We start from the raw sequence: 16,406 nt of genomic DNA, 5'->3' as shown, positions 1-16,406 counted from the left end.
TTGAGGCATCTTTTGGGTATATGCCCAAGAGAGGTATAGCTGGATCCTCAGGCAGTTCAATGTCCAATTTTCTGAGGAACCTCCAGACTGATTTCCAGAATGGTTTTACCAGTCTGCAATCCCACCAACAATGGAGGAGTGTTCCTCTTTCTCCACATCCTCGCCAGCATCTGCTGTCACCTGAGTTTTTGATCTTAGCCAATCGCACTGGTGTGAGGTGAAATCTCAGGGTTGTTTTGATTTGCATTTCCCTTATGACTAAAGATGTTGAACATTTCTTTAGGTGTTTCTCAGCCATTCGGCATTCCTCAGCTGTGAATTCTTTGTTTAGCTCTGAACCCCATTTTTTAATAGGGTTATTTGTTTCCCTGCGGTCTAACTTCTTGAGTTCTTTGTATATTTTGGATATAAGGCCTCTATCTGTTGTAGGGTTGGTAAAGATCTTTTCCCAATCTGTTGGTTGCCGTTTTGTCCTAACCACAGTGTCCTTTGCCTTACAGAAGCTTTGCAGTTTTATGAGATCCCATTTGTCAATTCTTGATCTTAGAGCATAAGCCATTGGTGTTCTGTTCAGGAAATTTTTTCCAGTGCCCATGTGTTCCAGATGCTTCCCTAGTTTTTCTTCTATTAGTTTGAGCGTGTCTGGTTTGATGTGGAGGTCCTTGATCCACTTGGACTTAAGCTTTGTACAGGGTGATAAGCATGGATCGATCTGCATTCTTCTACATGTTGCCCTCCAGTTGAACCAGCACCATTTGCTGAAAATGCTATCTTTTTTCCAATGGATGGTTTTGGCTCCTTTGTCAAAAATCAAGTGACCATAGGTGTGTGGGTTCATTTCTGGGTCTTCAATTCTATTCCATTGGTCTATCTGTCTGTCTCTGTACCAATACCATGCAGTTTTTATCACTATTGCTCTGTAATACTGCTTGAGTTCAGGGATAGTGATTCCCCCTGAAGTCCTTTTATTGTTGAGGATAGTTTTAGCTATCCTGGGTTTTTTGTTATTCCAGATGAATTTGCAGATTGTTCTGTCTAACTCTTTGAAGAATTGGATTGGTATTTTGATGGGGATTGCATTGAATCTGTAGATCGCTTTTGGTAAAATGGCCATTTTTACTATATTAATCCTGCCAATCCATGAGCATGGGAGATCTTTCCATCTTCTGAGGTCTTCTTCAATTTCTTTCTTCAGTGTCTTGAAGTTCTTATTGTACAGATCTTTTACTTGCTTGGTTAAAGTCACACCGAGGTACTTTATATTATTTGGGTCTATTATGAAGGGTGTCGTTTCCCTAATTTCTTTCTCGGCTTGTTTCTCTTTTGTATAGAGGAAGGCAACTGATTTATTTGAGTTAATTTTATACCCAGCCACTTTGCTGAAGTTGTTTATCAGCTTTAGTAGTTCTCTGGTGGAACTTTTGGGATCACTTAAATATACTATCATATCATCTGCAAATAGTGATATTTTGACCTCTTCTTTTCCGATCTGTATCCCTTTGATCTCCTTTTGTTGTCTGATTGCTCTGGCTAGAACTTCAAGAACTATATTGAATAAGTAGGGAGAGAGTGGGCAGCCTTGTCTAGTCCCTGATCTTAGTGGGATTGCTTCAAGTTTCTCTCCATTTAGTTTAATGTTAGCAACTGGTTTGCTGTATATGGCTTTTACTATGTTTAGGTATGGGCCTTGAATTCCTATTCTTTCCAGGACTTTTATCATGAAGGGGTGTTGAATTTTGTCAAATGCTTTCTCAGCATCTAATGAAATGATCATGTGGTTCTGTTCTTTCAGTTTGTTTATATAATGGATCACGTTGATGGTTTTCCGTATATTAAACCATCCCTGCATGCCTGGGATGAAGCCTACTTGATCATGGTGGATGATTGTTTTGATGTGCTCTTGAATTCGGTTTGCCAGAATTTTATTGAGTATTTTTGCGTCGATATTCATAAGGGAAATTGGTCTGAAGTTCTCTTTCTTTGTTGTGTCTTTGTGTGGTTTAGGTATAAGAGTAATTGTAGCTTCGTAGAAGGAATTTGGTAGGGCTCCATCTGTTTCAATTTTGTGGAATAGTTTGGATAATATTGGTATGAGGTCTTCTATGAAGGTTTGATAGAATTCTGCACTAAACCCATCTGGACCTGGGCTCTTTTTGGTTGGGAGACCTTTAATGACTGCTTCTATTTCCTTAGGAGTTATGGGGTTGTTTAACTGGTTTATCTGTTCCTGATTTAACTTTGATACCTGGTATCTGTCTAGGAAATTGTCCATTTCCTGAAGATTTTCAAATTTTGTTGAATATAGGTTTTTATAGTAAGATCTGATGATTTTTTGAATTTCCTCTGAATCTGTAGTTATGTCTCCCTTTTCATTTCTGATTTTGTTAATTTGGACGCACTCTCTGTGTCCTCTCGTTAGTCTGGCTAAGGGTTTATCTATCTTGTTGATTTTCTCAAAGAACCAACTTTTGGTCCTGTTGATTCTTTCTATGGCCCTTTTTGTTTCTACTTGGTTGATTTCAGCTCTGAGTTTGATTATTTCCTGCCTTCTACTCCTCCTGGGTGTATTTGTTTCTTTTTGTTCTAGAGCTTTTAGGTGTGCTGTCAAGCTGCTGACATATGCTCTTTCCTGTTTCTTTCTGCAGGCACTCAGCGCTATGAGTTTTCCTCTTAGCACAGCTTTCATTGTGTCCCATAAGTTTGAGTATGTTGTATCCTCATTTTCATTAAATTCTAAAAAGTTTTTAATTTCTTTCTTTATTTCTTCCTTGACCAGGTTATCATTGAGTAGAGCATTGTTCAATTTCCACGTATATGTGGGCATTCTTCCCTTATTGTTATCGAAGACCAGTTTTAGGCCGTGGTGGTCTGATAGCACGCATGGGATTATTTCTATCTTTTTGTACCTGTTGAGGCCCGTTTTTTGACCAATTATATGGTCAATTTTGGAGAAAGTACCATGAGGAGCTGAGAAGAAGGTATATCCTTTTGCTTTAGGATAGAATGTTCTATAAATATCCGTTAAGTCCATTTGGCTCATGACTTCTCTTAGTCTGTCGACATCACTGTTTAATTTCTGTTTCCATGATCTGTCCATTGATGAGAGTGGGGTGTTAAAATCTCCCACTATTATTGTGTGAGGTGCAATGTGTGTTTTGAGCTTTAGTAAGGTTTCTTTTACGTATGTAGGTGCCCTTGTATTTGGGGCATAGATATTTAGGATTGAGAGTTCATCTTGGTGGATCTTTCCTTTGATGAATATGAAGTGTCCTTCCTTATCTTTTTTGATGACTTTTAGTTGGAAATTGATTTTATTTGATATTAGAATGGCTACTCCAGCTTGCTTCTTCTGACCATTTGCTTGGAAAGTTGTTTTCCAGCCTTTCACTCTGAGGTAGTGTCTGTCTTTGTCTCTGAGGTGTGTTTCCTGTAGGCAGCAGAATGCAGGGTCCTCGTTGCGTATCCAGTTTGTTAATCTATGTCTTTTTATTGGGGAGTTGAGGCCATTGATATTGAGAGATATTAAGGAATAGTGATTATTGCTTCCCGTTATATTCATATTTGGATGTAAGGTTATGTTTGTGTGCTTTCATTCTCTTTGTTTTGTTGCCAAGACGATTAGTTTCTTGCTTCTTCTAGGGTATAGCTTGCCTCCTTATGTTGGGCTTTACCATTTATTATCCTTTGTAGTGCTGGATTTGTAGAAAGATATTGTGTAAATTTGGTTTTGTCATGGAATATCTTGGTTTCTCCATCAATGTTAATTGAGAGTTTTGCTGGATACAGTAACCTGGGCTGGCATTTGTGTTCTCTTAGGGTCTGTATGACATCAGTCCAGGATCTTCTGGCCTTCATAGTTTCTGGCGAGAAGTCTGGTGTGATTCTGATAGGTCTCCCTTTATATGTTACTTGACCTTTTTCCCTTACTGCTTTTAATATTCTTTCTTTATTTTGTGCGTTTGGTGTTTTGACAATTATGTGACGGGAGGTGTTTCTTTTCTGGTCCAATCTATTTGGAGTTCTGTAGGCTTCTTGTATGCCTATGGGTATCTCTTTTTTTAGGTTAGGGAAGTTTTCTTCTATGATTTTGTTGAAGATATTTACTGGTCCTTTGAGCTGGGAGTCTTCACTCTCTTCTATACCTATTATCCTTAGGTTTGATCTTCTCATTGAGTCCTGGATTTCCTGTATGTTTTGGACCAGTAGCTTTTTCCGCTTTACATTATCTTTGACAGTTGAGTCAATGATTTCTATGGAATCTTCTGCTCCTGAGATTCTCTCTTCCATTTCTTGTATTCTGTTGGTGAAGCTTGTATCTACAGCTCCTTGTCTCTTCTTTTGGTTTTCTATATCCAGGGTTGTTTCCATGTGTTCTTTCTTGATTGCTTCTATTTCCATTTTTAATTCCTTCATCTGTTTGATTGTGTTTTCCTGGAATTCTTTCAGGGATTTTTGCCATTCCTCTTTGTAGGCTTCTACTTGTTTATTAATGATTTCCTGTGTTTCCCTAAGTGTGTTCATGTCTTTCTTGAAGTCCTCCAGCATCATGATCAAATATGATTTTGAAACTAGATCTTGCTTTTCTGGTGTGTTTGGATATTCCATGATTGTTTTGGTGGGAGAATTGGGCTCCGATGATGGCATGCAGTCTTGGTTTCTGTTGCTTGGGTTCCTGCGCTTGCCTCTCGCCATCAGATTATCTCTAGTGTTACTTTGTTCTGCTATTTCTGACAGTGGGTAGACTGACCTATAAGCCTGTGTGTCAGGAGTGCTGTAGACCTGTTTTCCTCTCTTTCCGTCAGTTATGGGGACAGTGTGTTCTGCTTTCGGGCGTGTAGTTTTTCCTCTCTACAGGTCTTCAGCTGTTCCTGTGGGCCTGTGTCTTGAGTTCACCAGGCAGCTTTCTTGCAGCAGAAAATTTGGTCTTACCTGTGGTCCCGAGGCTCAGGTTCGCTCGTGGGGTGCTGCCCAGGGGCTCTCTGCAGCGGCAGCAACCAGGAAGACCTGTGCCGCCCCTTCCGGGAGCTTCAGTGCACCAGGGTTCCAGATGGTCTTTGGCTTTTTCCTCTGGCGTCCGAGATGTGTGTGCAGGGAGCAGTCTCTTCTGGTTTCCCAGGCTTGTCTGCCTCTCTGAAGGTTTAGCTCTCCCTCCCACGGGATTTGGGTGCAGAGAACTGTTTATCTGGTCTGTTTCTTTCAGGATCCGGCGGTGTCTCAGGCGCAGAAGTCCTGCCGCTCCTGGGCCCTCCCCCACGGGAGCCCAGAGGCCTTATACAGTTTCCTCTTGGGCCAGGGATGTGGGCAGGGGTGAGCAGTGTTGGTGGTCTCTTCTGCTCTGCAGCCTCAGGAGTGCCCACCTGACCAGGCGGTTGGGTCTCTCACTCACCGGGTCTGGGAGCAGAGAGCTGCTCAACATTAAGAAAATTTAGAATTAACAATGCATTATTTAATTTGTCCCTGGGGGTTTTACTCTTCCCTTTTGTTTAATAAGGTACAATTGACTCTTTCTATAACTGCTTGTTATGTGGGACTGTGTGGTATACAAGTAACATTACTGCAATATGTAAATAATTGTTTCATTTTATTGAATACATGTGCGGGAGCATTATCAGTTTTATTTTGTTCAGGTGTCCTCATAATTGCCATTATTACTGTGGGTAAAGGACTATGTATGCCAGTGGTTAACTTGTAACATTCAACTTTTGGATATAGGATAAGAGGCATATCTGTGGACAGATCTAAAGCTGCACTCCCTTCTGTAGCATAAATGAGATGAAAAATACTTAATTTTGATTTTCTTGTCTGCTTGATTCTTTCTGTCTGACCAAAGGAAGATGGCTTGCATTGTTTAGTGTGGGGCCTTGAGCTGACAGCCTCCTCTATTTGTTTCCTGATGGCAAGAGATTACCTTGTATGTCTCTTTTGGACTGGTCATGTTTTGACCAATGTTTGCTCTTTCCACAGCAGCTACAATACCTTGGAAACTTTTGTGGATCATATCAGCCAGAGCCTGCTTGTTCTCTTCTATAAACACCATGTTCCCTGGAGTCAATGTACCTACTATTTTGAACTCTGAATCTTCTTGCCTCACAATCTTTCTGGAAATGTCCAGATTCACCACAATTAAAGCATCAGGCATTTTGATGTCTGAGACTTCTAGCTATGGCTTGCCCTATGATATTAGCATGATGCTCCTGAAAACCAATGTCAGTTGTCTCTCCTATCCATTCATCTATTGGACTCCTTGTGCTTTGAATAGTCTGATTGCTTGCTTATGTTCAGTACTCACATTTTCAAAGACAGTTATTTCTATTAATGACTGTCTGGTTTTAGGTTCTGATATGGCTTCATTTGCAGTTGAACCCCGTCTCTGTCAGAAATTGGTGAATGCTTTTGTAGGTCCCTGTATTACCTTCATAAATGAGGTAGATTTCCCCCCTGGCTCCTCAATCATATTCCAGGCTGTGAAAACCACAACACAACATTGTTCAATTACACCATCATCGAAATCCAATTTGTTCTTGTAAGTCAGCGTAATGCTCTTTCTTCACCAAGTAGCTGGTCTTTAGTGACATTTGTCCTCCTTGCTACACTTTGTTTTTCTATTTTTGTGGTTTTGTGCCTTCATCATGACGACCATTGTAATTTTCAAAAACCTTCTTTAATAAGAGTTCTCAAATGCTTTGGCCTCCCTTCTAGGCCACTGTCCAAAGGTAGGGGAGAAAGATGGTAAACAGGACAAGGGGATGTGGACCTGTTTAGGAGTAGTTCTTTGGGGGCAATTCCAATCTCTGTTTATCAGGATAACAACAGTCCAATGCAGTAGTGTCAGGATACCAATACTCCAGTTCAAAACTGTCACCAAACACGAATTAGAAATGGTGACATGATCCAGGAGAAACAGCCAAGACTCCACCGAATTGGCACAAGTCAGCAGGAGTGACCACAACCATCCAGAATGCCTGGAGTTCTCTGCCATGTTTTTCCCAATGAAGTGAAGATCAGCAACTCCATATCAGGGAAGAATTGTACTGCTAGCTATGCAAGCACCCCATCACTGTTTGTTGAGTCTTATTTTTTTTTTACATTTTATTTTTTTTATTAACTTGAGTATTTCTTATATACATTTCGAGTGTTATTCCCTTTCCCGGTATCTGGGCAAACATCCCCCTCCCCCATCCCCTTCCTTATGGGTGTTCCCCTCCCAACCCTCCCCCCATTGCCCCCCCCAGTCTAGTTCACTGGGGGTTCAGTCTTAGCAGGACCCAGGGCTTCCCCTTCCACTGGTGCTCTTACTAGGATATTCATTGCTACCTATGAGGTCAGAGTCCAGGGTCAGTCCATGTATAGTCTTTAGGTAGTGGCTTAGTCCCTGGAAGCTCTGGTTGCTTGGCATTGTTGTACATATGGGGTCTCGAGCCCCTTCAAGCTCTTCCAGTTCTTTCTCTGATTCCTTCAACTGGGGTTCTATTCTCAGTTCAGTGGTTTGCTGCTGGCATTCGCCTCTGTATTTGCTGTATTCTGGCTGTGTCTCTCAGGAGCGATCTACATCCGGCTCCTGTCGGTCTGCACTTCTTTGCTTCATCCATCTTGTCTAATTGGGTGGCTGTATATGTATGGGCCACATGTGGGGCAGGCTCTGAATGGGTGTTCCTTCAGTCTCTGTTTTAATCTTTGCCTCTCTCTTCCCTGCCAAGGGTATTCTTGTTCCCCTTTTAAAAAAGGAGTGAAGCATTCACATTTTGATCATCCGTCTTGAGTTTCATTTGTTCTAGGCATCTAGGGTAATTCAAGCATTTGGGCTAATAGCCACTTATCAATGAGTGCATACCATGTATGTCTTTCTGTGATTGTGTTAGCTCACTCAGGATGATATTTTCCAGTTCCAACCATTTGCCTACGAATTTCATAAACTCGTTGTTTTTGATAGCTGAGTAATATTCCATTGTGTAGATGTACCACATTTTCTGTATCCATTCCTCTGTTGAAGGGCATCTGGGTTCTTTCCAGCTTCTGGCTATTATAAATAAGGCTGCAATGAACATAGTGGAGCACGTGTCTTTTTTATATGTTGGGGCATCTTTTGGGTATATGCCCAAGAGAGGTATAGCTGGATCCTCAGGCAGTTCAATGTCCAATTTTCTGAGGATCCTCCAGACTGATTTCCAGAATGGTTTTACCAGTCTGCAATCCCACCAACAATGGAGGAGTGTTCCTCTTTCTCCACATCCTCGCCAGCATCTGTTGTCCCCTGAGTTTTTGATCTTAGCCATTCTCACTGGTGTGAGGTGAAATCTCAGGGTTGTTTTGATTTGCATTTCCCTTATGACTAAAGATGTTGAACATTTCTTTAGGTGTTTCTTAGCCATTCGGCATTCCTCAGCTGTGAATTCTTTGTTTAGCTCTGAACCCCATTTTTTAATAGGGTTATTTGTTTCCCTGCAGTGTAACTTCTTGAGTTCTTTGTATATTTTGGATATAAGGCCTCTATCTGTTGTAGGATTGGTAAAGATCTTTTCCCAATCTGTTGGTTGCCGTTTTGTCCTAACCACAGTGTCCTTTGCCTTACAGAAGCTTTGCAGTTTTATGAGATCCCATTTGTCGATTCTTGATCTTAGAGCGTAAGCCATTGGTGTTTTGTTTAGGAAATTTTTTCCAGTGCCCATGTGTTCCAGATGCTTCCCTAGTTTTTCTTCTATTAGTTTGAATGTGTCTGGTTTGATGTGGAGGTCCTTGATCCACTTGGACTTAAGCTTTGTACAGGGTGATAAGCATGGATCGATCTGCATTCTTCTACATGTTGACCTCCAGTTGAACCAGCACCATTTGCTGAAAATGCTATCTTTTTTCCATTTGATGGTTTTGGCTCCTTTGTCAAAAATCAAGTGACCATAGGTGTGTGGGTTCATTTCTGGGTCTTCAATTCTATTCCATTGGTCTATCTGTCTGTCTCTGTACCAATACCATGCAGTTTTTATCACTATTGCTCTGTAATACTGCTTGAGTTCAGGGATAGTGATTCCCCCTGAAGTCCTTTTATTGTTGGGGATAGCTTTAGCTATCCTGGGTTTCTTGTTATTCCAGATGAATTTGCAAATTGTTCTGTCTAACTCTTTGAAGAATTGGATTGGTATTTTGATGGGGATTGTATTGAATCTGTAGATTGCTTTTGGTAAAATGGCCATTTTTACTATATTAATCCTGCCAAACCATGAGCATGGGAGATCTTTCCATCTTCTGAGGTCTTCTTCAATTTCCTTCTTCAGTGTCTTGAAGTTCTTATTGTACAGATCTTTTACTTGCTTTGTTAAAGTCACACCGAGGTACGTTATATTATTTGGGTCTATTATGAAGGGTGTCTTTTCCCTAATTTCTTTCTCGGCTTGTTTCTCTTTTGTATAGAGGAAGGCAACTGATTTATTTGAGTTAATTTTATACCCAGCCACTTTGCTGAAGTTGTTTATCAGCTTTAGTAGTTCTCTGGTGGGACTTTTGGGATCACTTAAATATACTATCATATCATCTGCAAATAGTGGTATTTTGACTTCTTCTTTTCCAATCTGTATCCCCTTGACCTCCTTTTGTTGTCTGATTGCTCTGGCTAGAACTTCAAGAACTATATTGAATAAGTAGGGAGAGAGTGGGCAGCCTTGTCTAGTCCCTGATTTTAGTGGGATTGCTTCAAGTTTCTCTCCATTTAGTTTAATGTTAGCAACTGGTTTGTATATGTTAGTATATGGCTTTTACTATGTTCAGGTATGGGCCTTGAATTCCTATTCTTTCCAGGACTTTTATCATGAAGGGGTGTTGAATTTTGTCAAATGCTTTCTCAGCATCTAATGAAATGATCATGTGGTTTTGTTCTTTCAGTTTGTTTATATAATGGATCACGTTGATAGTTTTCCGTATATTAAACCATCCCTGCATGCCTGGGATGAAGCCTACATGGTCATGGTGGATGATTGTTTTGATGTGCTCTTGGATTCGGTTTGCCAGAATTTTGTTGAGTATTTTTGCGTCGATATTCATAAGGGAAATTGGTCTGAAGTTCTCTTTCTTTGTTGTGTCTTTGTGTGGTTTAGGTATAAGAGTAATTGTGGCTTCGTAGAAGGTATTCGGTAGTGATCCATCTGTTTCAATTTTGTGGAGTAGTTTGGATAATATTGGTATGAGGTCTTCTATGAAGGTCTGATAGAATTCTGCACTAAACCTGTCTGGATCTGGGCTCTTTTTGTTTGGGAGACCATTAATGACTGCTTCTATTTCCTTAGGAGTTATGGGGTTGTTTAACTGGTTTATCTGTTCCTGATTTAACTTCGATACCTGGTATCTGTCTAGGAAATTGTCCATTTCCTGAAGATTTTCAAGTTTTGTTGAATATAGGTTTTTATAGTAAGATCTGATGATTTTTTGAATTTCCTCTGAATCTGTTGTTATGTCTCCCTTTTCATTTCTGATTTTGTTAATTTGGACACACTCTCTGTGTCCTCTCGTTAGTCTGGCTAAGGGTTTATCTATCGTGTTGATTTTCTCAAAGAACCAACTTTTGGTTCTGTTGATTCTTTCTATGGTCCTTTTTGTTTCTACTTGGTTGATTTCGGCTCTGAGTTTGATTATTTCCTGCCTTCTACTCCTCCTGGGTGTATTTGCTTCTTCTTGTTCTAGAGCTTTTAGGTGTGCTGTCAAGCTGCTGACATATGCTCTTTCCTGTTTCTTTCTGCAGGCACTCAGCGCTATGAGTTTTCCTCTTAGCACAGCTTTCATTGTGTCCCATAAGTTTGGGTATGTTGTACCTTCATTTTCATTAAATTCTAAAAAGTTTTTAATTTCTTTCTTTATTTCTTCCTTGACCAGGTTATCATTGAGTAGAGCATTGTTCAATTTCCAAGTATATGTGGGCATTCTTCCTTGATTGTTATTGAAGACCAGTTTTAGGCCGTGGTGGTCCGATAGCCCGCATGGGATTATTTCTATCTTTCTATACCCGTTGAGGCCCGTTTTTTGACCAATTATATGGTCAATTTTGGAGAAAGTACCATGAGAAGCTGAGAAGAAGGTATATCCTTTTGCTTTAGGACAGAATGTTGTATAAATGTCTGTTAAGTCCATTTAGTTCATGACTTCTCTTAGTCTGTCTACATCTCTGTTTAATTTCTGTTTCCATGATCTGTCCATTGATGAGAGTGGGGTGTTGAAATCTCCCACTATTATTGTGTGAGGTGCAATGTGTGTTTTGAGCTTTAGTAAGGTTTCTTTTACATATGTACGTGCCCTTGTATTTGGGGCATAGATATTTAGGATTGAGAGTTCATCTTGGTGGATTTTTCCTTTGATGAATATGAAGTGTCCTTCCTTATCTTTTTTGATGACTTTTAGTTGAACATCAATTTTATTTGATGTTAGAATGGCTACTCCAGCTTGCTTATTCAGACCATTTGCTTGGAAAGGTGTTTTCCAGCCTTTTACTCTGAGGTAGTGTCTGTCTTTGTCTCTGAGGTGTGTTTCCTGTAGGCAGCAGAATGCAGGGTCCTTGTTGCATATCCAGTTTGTTAATCTATGTCTTTTTATTGGGGAGTTGAGGCCATTGATGTTGAGAGATATTAAGGAATAGTGATTATTGCTTCCCATTATATTCATATTTGCATGTGAGGTTATGTTTGTGTGCTTTCATTCTCTTTTTTGTTGCCAAGACGATTAGTTTCTTGCTTCTTCTAGGGTATAGCTTGCCTCCCTATTTTTGGCTTTACCATTTATTATCCTTTGTAGTGCTCGATTTGTAGAAAGATATTGTGTAAATTTGGTTTTGTCATGGAATATCTTGGTTTCTCCATCTATGTTAATTGAGAGTTTTGCAGGATACAGTAACCTGGGCTGGCATTTGTGTTCTCTTAGGGTCTGTATGACATCAGTCCAGGATCTTCTGGCCTTCATAGTTTCTGGCGAGAAGTCTGGTGTGATTCTGATAGGTCTCCCTTTATATGTTACTTGACCTTTTTCCCTTACTGCTTTTAACATTCTTTCTTTATTTTGTGCGTTTGGTGTTTTGACTATTATGTGACAGGTGGTGTTTCTTTTCTGGTCCAATCTATTTGGAGTTCTGTAGGCTTCTTGTAAGCCTATGGGTATCTCTTTTTTTAGGTTAGGGAAGTTTTCTTCTATGATTTTGTTGAAGATATTTACTGGTCCTTTGATCTGGGAGTCTTCACTCTCTTCTATACCTATTATCCTTAGGTTTGATCTTCTCATTGAGTCCTGGATTTCCTGTATGTTTTGGACCAGTAGCTTTTTCCGCTTTACATTATCTTTGACAGTTGAGTCAATGATTTCTATGGAATCTTCTGCTCCTGAGATTCTCTCTTCCATCTCTTGTATTCTGTTGGTGAAGCTTGTATCTACAGCTCCTTGTCTCTTCTTTTGGTTTTCTATATCCAGGGTTGTTTCCATGTGTTCTTTCTTGATTGCTTCTATTTCCATTTTTAATTCCTTCAACTGTTTGATTGTGTTTTCCTGGAATTCTTTCAGGGATTTTTGTGTCTCCTCTCTATGGGCTTCTACTTGTTTATTTATGTTTTCCTGGAATTCTTTCAGGCATTTCTGTGTCTCCTCTCTATGGGCTTCTACTTGTTTATTTATGTTTTCCTGGAATTCTTTCAGGCATTTTTGTGATTCCTCTCTGTAGGCTTCTACTTGTTCTCTAAGGGAGTTCTTCACGTCTTTCTTGAAGTCCTCCAGCATCATGATCAAATATGATTTTGAAACTAGATCTTGCGTTTCTGGTGTGTTTGGCCATTCCATGTTTGTTTTGGTGGGAGAATTGGGCTCCGATGATGCCATGTAGTCTTGGTTTCTGTTGCTTGGGTTCCTGCGCTTGCCTCTCACCATCAGATTATCTCTAGTGTTACTTTGTTCTGCTATTTCTGACAGTGGCTAAACTGTCCCTATAAGCCTGTGTGTCAGGAGTGCTGTAGACCTGTTTTACTGTTTTCTTTCAGCCAGTTATGGGGACAGAGTGTTCTGCTTTCGTGCGTGTAGTTTTTCCTCTGTACAGGTCTTCAGCTGTTCCTGTGGGCCTGTGTCTTGAGTTCACCAGGCAGGTCACTTGCAGCATACAAGTTGGTCTTACCTGTGGTCCCAAGGCTCAAGTTCGCTCGCGGGGTGCTGCCCACAGGCTCTCTGCGGCGGCAGCAACCAGGAAGACCTGTGCCGCCCCTTCCGGGTTCTTCAGTGCACCAGGGTTCCAGATGGCCTTTGGTGTTTTCCTCTGGCGTCCGAGATTTATGTACAGAGAGCAGTCTCTTCTGGTTTCCCAGGCTTGTCTGCCTCTCTGAAGCTTTAGCTCTCCCTCCCACGGGATTTGGGTGCAGAGAACTGTTTATCTGGTCTGTTTCCTTCAGGTTCCGGCGGTGTCTCAGGCAGGGGTCCTGCCGCTCCTGGGCCCTCCCCCACAGGAGCCCAGAGGCCTTATACAGTTTCCTCTTGGGCCAGGGATGTGGGCAGGGGTGGGCAGTGTTGGTGGTCTCTTCCGCTCTGCAGCCTCAGGAGTGCCCACCTGACCAGGCGGTGAGGTCTCTTTCCCACGGGGTCTGGGAGCAGAGAGCTGCTGCGGGCCGGGATCCGCGGGTGTGGGACTTCCTGTTGAGTCTTATTTATAGTCTCTCCAAATATCATGTGTCCTCTCACAGGTCTTGCCTCAGTGAAACATTGTGTGAGTTTGTGTCAGTTAAATACCACGAGTCTGCATTGCATGACAAAACAGAAACTTCGACTTCATATGGCCAACCAGATGATTACTATCAGTTTGATTTCTTAATTATAGTAGCTTTTATGAGACTAGAACTATTATCATAGGTTTTTGTGACTAGAGCCTATTTAGGTTAGAGCCTTAAAAAAAATCACGATCTTTAGTTGAAACTGTTCTAGTATCAATATTTCCATTCTATACAAAAAGTCTAAAAAAAGACTAGGAACTTTTTGACCCTCATATACAGTGGTATATCATTATAAAAATCTATATCTTATATAAAAAAGACTACATAATAGCTTAATAACATTAGTAAAAACAAGGCCAAATATTTTTATGGCAGCAATCTTTAACCTTTTTAATATTGCAAACCTTTAAAAATTTTAAATATCTCAATCGTGGTTTTAGTATTAAAATAAGGCACACTTTAAAGAGTAAAAACATAGAACAATATTAAAAACAATTTCTCAAGACAGTATAAAAATGTACAAAAATCTTATTTCAATTAAAAAGTAGCTTGTAATTACGAAAAAATAATCCGTGCTAAAGCCAGCTACGCACTGGCAATGCAGTCCCCCTCTTTCCCCACCCCCGGGAGCTGCAGCTTGCCAGCTACGGAACCGATCCTGTTTGCATTTCCCAAGCCATCCTTCCCTGAGGATAGCCTGCCGAGATTGACAGCTGATGGCTCTAAACCCCTAGTGCCTTATAATGAAAACTCCAGAGGCTTATAATTTGTAAATCAGATTTATAACAGTAAATCTTCAACCCCCAAATGCCCACACAAAGAACTCAAAACTCAATTGATTTAGATACAAGCTGCACTCCTAGATTGGACAAATGTGCCTTACACTATTTAATCGTCTGTCTAAGAAATTCCCATTACTTATGGCTCCTAGGACAACATGGTTCTGGCTCACCATCTCCTCTCTCTCTCTCTCTCTCTCTCTCTCTCTCTCTCTCTCTCTCTCTCTCTCCTTCCCCCATCCTCTCTCTCTCTCTTTCTCTCTCTCTCTCTCTCTCTCTCTCTCTCTCTCTCTCTCTCTCTCTCTCTCTTCCCCCATCCTCTCTCTCTCTCTCTCTGCCTCTCTCCCCTTCTCTTCCTGTTTTGACCAGAAGATCCCGCCCCCATATCTTCACCCAGTGATTGGCTTCTTGTTGTCTTTAACAGCCAATCAGATAGCTAGGGGAAATTCCCATCCAAAAGGTATCTTTGGAAACCTGCTTCCCCGTTTGCTTAGGTCATGTGCTGCTATCCTTAATCAAAATGGTGGTGAAGCCTTGATTACACAGAGAGGGCTGCCAGGTATGTGACTACCCTTAGCCAAGATGGTGATGAAATTATTGTTGTAATTTCTCCAGCCTTTAGCAAAGATGACGATCATTTGGTTAGTTACCTCTCTTCAGTCTTGGCCTGCATCGAGTCTCAACATCTTTCAGAGCATTCTACTTATTGGTTTATATCTGTCTCCCCAACCTGTCTTTCACATTCTCTCCAAGCATCTCTTTTTATTCTCTTACCACTTCCAGAACCATCTCTTTTTCTCCCAATGTCCCACCTCCTATTTCCTGCTTCAGCTAATTGTCCATAGGCTTTTTTATTGATATGTGATGCTTATAAGAGATTCTCTCTGCATGATAGTGAATGGGCACACAGGTCCACATGGGCAGGCTGAGAGGTAAAGTCTCAGAATAGGACTCTAGTTAGAATTTGGAATCGAATTCACAAAAAGTGATCCAAATATTTTAGGATTAGTTTGATTGAGGCCAGCTAGGAAGAAATGGATATTAGAGGAAAGAGAAACAGAGAATCTCTCTCCATTTCTCTAACTGCTTGTAGTATTTGTAGAAAAGAGAAACAGAGAATGAGGACTCTCTTTCTATTTACTGGACCACTGGCAATAATTGTACACAGTTCTCATGGATGGGAGGAGGAGTCACCAGCTGAGATGAGAACAAGTTGGCACAAGCTGTCTAGCCAGGTCATTATGAGAATGAAACAGGGACCAGGGCAGATGGCTAAGCAGACACTCTACACCTGGTGCCAGGTTTTCTGAGAGAGAAAAAAGGAACCATACCAGTAGAAGAGCAAAGCCTCCAGAGAAGTATTTACACTGAACAGGAAGGGAAAACTCACCAGTCAGTCAGTGTGTAGAGTAATCCTGTGGTCAGGTGACAGGACAGAGATCCTCTCTTAGGCAGAATGGAGATAGGGTTCCAGGATGTCAATGTGTGTGAGTTAAACCCATGGTGAGAGCACAAGCACCAATGTTGTGAAAATGTCTTTGACAGAATTCAACCACTTTATCATAAAAGTCCTGGAGAGATTAAAGATATAAGGGACATTTCTCAATATAAAAAGCCACTTTATAGGAACCCATAGCTAACATCACCTTAAATGTAGAGAAACTCAAAGAAATTCTACTAACACGAGGAGCAAGTCAAGGTTGTTCACTCTTTCCATATCTATTCAATAGTGTTTGCAGTTTTAGCTATAGCAATAAGACAACTGAAAAAGATCAAGGTAAGGAAAGGAAGGAATTGGAAAGGAAGAATACACATTATTTTTATTATCTTTATTTGTAGATGATATGATAGTATACATAACCAACCCTAAGGATTATCTTGGGAAACACTTTTACAAAAGTAGCTGGATCCAAAATTA

The sequence above is a fragment of the Rattus norvegicus genome, chromosome 18 (genome assembly GCF_021556685.1).
Source record: "Rattus norvegicus strain SHRSP/BbbUtx chromosome 18, alternate assembly SHRSP_T2T, whole genome shotgun sequence".
Classification (NCBI taxonomy): Eukaryota; Metazoa; Chordata; class Mammalia; order Rodentia; family Muridae; genus Rattus; species Rattus norvegicus.
This window is presented reverse-complemented; position numbering follows the sequence as displayed.